Genomic DNA, 3,078 nt, shown 5'->3' with positions numbered 1-3,078 from the left:
TGAAATTGCAATGTCACACCACCAAAGCAGCAATGCAATCTCCTGAAAGTGTCACCTAGGACATGTCACGACTTGGAAAGGTTGTTAATGACCAGCAGCCTTGTGGTTAGTTGATAACTATATGTCATAATGAGCAACGCTACCCAGATTACTCATCGACACCTAGGCACTCACTTATCTGGTCTATGCCACCATGCACGATTGGGACCGTGTAATGCAATCCCTGAGAGAATTAGCTCTAGCTTGCATGCACTCCTGTGTGTATCAAACACTATGCGTGGGATACTCTTATCCCAAGTTGAGAAGTACTTATCCACATCTTCAAAGGCATCATCTAGTCAATAGATGCAATACAATGCAAAACAATGTCGCATCAATGTCGATATCGTTGCCCATAGCATGTCATGCTACCACTGCATGTCACCGATGGCAACACATACCACCTGCTACTACTACGCCCGATTTATTTTTCACTTAATGGTGTTTCACACTACCCTTGTCACATTCCAACCCTCTCAACACTGGACACTGCATACACATCTTCTACCAAATATGCCCATTGTCTGCCTAAATGTCGAGTACCTGTTATCACACTCATGACTGGTTCTACCAATGATGCTGCCTCACAACACCCAGCACACAACATATGTCTGCACCCAAACTATGCATACACATTGGTCCCAAACACCGAGTGCCCTCTTTCACCTGTGTGACACTCTCGTTAGCTCCATGTAATTTTTGTTTATTCACGGCATCAAAATGTGTGTACCATTCTTGCTACACTAATTTTCTTCCTCTAGTTTATATATGTTTATTAGGAAATAACTCATTCTCAAGGAAAGAAATTAAGAAAAAACTCTTGCTGGTGACAAAGAGTGTTAAAACTTGGTTGGTGCAGGTGGACTTTACCTGGACAGATGGGATCTCAGAGAAATATGAATTAGCAAGGGAGTGCATTGGCACCAACTACTACGGAACCAAATGGCTGACCAAGGCCTTACTCCCTCTCCTTCGACCTTCTCCTCACAAGCCCAGAATAGTCAACGTCTCTTCTATCTTTGGACTGCTAAGTGTAAGTCTCTACAACCCATACTCTAGTATTTCTTCTAGATGTTCGAAGTATGAAACCGGATCACGTTGGCCCTAGTTGGTATGTCCAATTGACATTTGGTTCATGTATCACATATGGTTGGAATCCTGGAAGTCCTATTATAGACATGTTTTTGAAACAAATAAAAAACATGACAACTTGACCATGTTACGTCCTTGGTCTAGTATCGAGATAATATAAAAAAAAATCTTGGGAATTTATATTTATATATGTTTTTATCTTTATTGCTTAACATGCTTTTTTCCTTATTTATATTTATATTCATGTTTTATTGCTTATTTGCTTAACGTATATTTTTTTATATTTTTCATCTTTTTTAAAATTTTTATCAAGAAAACAATAATATCCCTAGAGTTTTCCTCACCAAGATATAGCCGATACCAACATTTATGACTATATATGGGATTCACAACTTGTCATCTGTGAGAGATTTTATGCAGTTGACATATTCTTATTTGTGGCTCGCAACATCTACACATCTAGTTTTCAACTTTAAGAGTTTAGATTGCTCCATCAGAGTACAATTATGCTCATATAATCCATTCCATGCTATCTAAGATCGGCAAGGCACACCATCAATGACCAATTAACCTTTATGATCTTAATTCTTTTCATTAATGACATGCTAAACAAATAAGCCCACTTGATGCATGAAGGGTCCCAACACTAATATGCTTGTTTTCAGTTTGTAAGAGATGAAGATTTAAGGAAGCAATTGTCAGAGATGTCGAGCTTGACAGAGCAAAAGATCGAAGGGGTGTTAGACCTGTTCCTGGAGGATCTGAAGTCTAGGAAGGACCTAAAGAAGTGGCCCCTCAAGTTTCCTTCTTACTGCATTTCCAAGGCTGCCTTGAACGCGTACACGAGGTTGTTGGCGAGTGAATTGGAGGGTAAAGCATGCGTGAACAGTGTGCATCCTGGGTATGTGAAGACTGACATGGTGTTTGGCTCTGGTGATATATCTGCCACTCAAGGAGCTGAGAATGTGGTGCGTGTTGCTCTCTTCCCTGCCGGTGGTCCTTCGGGACACAACTTCCTCGAAGGTGAGGACTATCCATTTGATGGCCAGCAAGTGACGATCACCAAATTTCTATCCGCTTGAATCCCTATGTTAGTAATGAATGCAAAACAATATGCTTTTCTCTCATCTGATCTCAACAGACTGTTATGTAAACCGTGGTGGAACATATTGCTCCTAAGTACACCAGACTAGTGGTTTTCTTTCTGCAATAAGATATGTAATAACAAATAAAGATGGGTGCTTCTGAGTTCTTCTCATACTTTTATCTTTTCTGTTTAGTATTTTGTCTCCTCCATAGAAAGTAGACAGACCCACAGAGCCAAACGATGCCCATCTGAAAAGCCACTGTCTGTTAATCAACATGAGTTAAATGAGACCTTATTATAGGCTTCAAACAAAGGGTGTTAAAGTTTGGCTTTTGATTATGGCAAGCTAGCTCATGCTCATGGCAAGTTTGAGCTAACTCATTTTTAAAAAGGGGTGCATTTTTTTCTAAAACTGAAACATAATAGAATTTGGACCTTAAAGCAGCTGGCTCATTTACAAGATAAATACATTGTTTCAAGTTTGTAAGGTTGAACTTGAAATTTATTGCTTGTAAGCCAAATTCAACCATTTACCTGCACTACACTTTGTGATATAACATACATAACCATTTATTAGCCAAGCTAGCTAAATACTAGTTTGTGTTTTGCTTTATAAGTTCATTTCTTGAGTTTGAACAAGTGCTTTACAATGTTAAAATCGGTTCAGAATAGATTTTTTTTTTATATTTACACTAAGAAACCACCCTCAGGATCAGAGACCCAGATGTGTTGGCCTTGCCTGTCGTACTTCTGATTGTTGTCCTGGCAGCGTAAAATTTCATGGGCATACCCTTGTCTCTATGGAATCTCCATGCATTGGCTTGCGAAAGGGTGACACTCATGGGATTTGACCCTAGGCC

At 39.4% G+C, this 3,078-nt stretch overlaps 1 pseudogene across 1 annotated transcript; it reads left to right on the top strand.

The window, feature by feature from the left end:
• Positions 1 to 899: 899 nt before the first annotated feature.
• On the top strand, positions 900 to 2,389 carry LOC149814336 (short-chain dehydrogenase/reductase 1 pseudogene; annotated as a pseudogene). Its single transcript, XR_016427863.1, has 2 exons — positions 900 to 1,072; positions 1,797 to 2,389. The product of XR_016427863.1 is annotated as a short-chain dehydrogenase/reductase 1 pseudogene (transcript).
• The last annotated feature ends 689 nt before the right edge of the window (positions 2,390 to 3,078 follow it).

The sequence above is a fragment of the Nuphar pumila genome, chromosome 15 (assembly GCF_984573655.1).
Source record: "Nuphar pumila chromosome 15, dmNupPumi1.hap1.1, whole genome shotgun sequence".
NCBI classification, from domain to species: Eukaryota; Viridiplantae; Streptophyta; class Magnoliopsida; order Nymphaeales; family Nymphaeaceae; genus Nuphar; species Nuphar pumila.
This window is presented reverse-complemented; position numbering and strand designations above follow the sequence as displayed.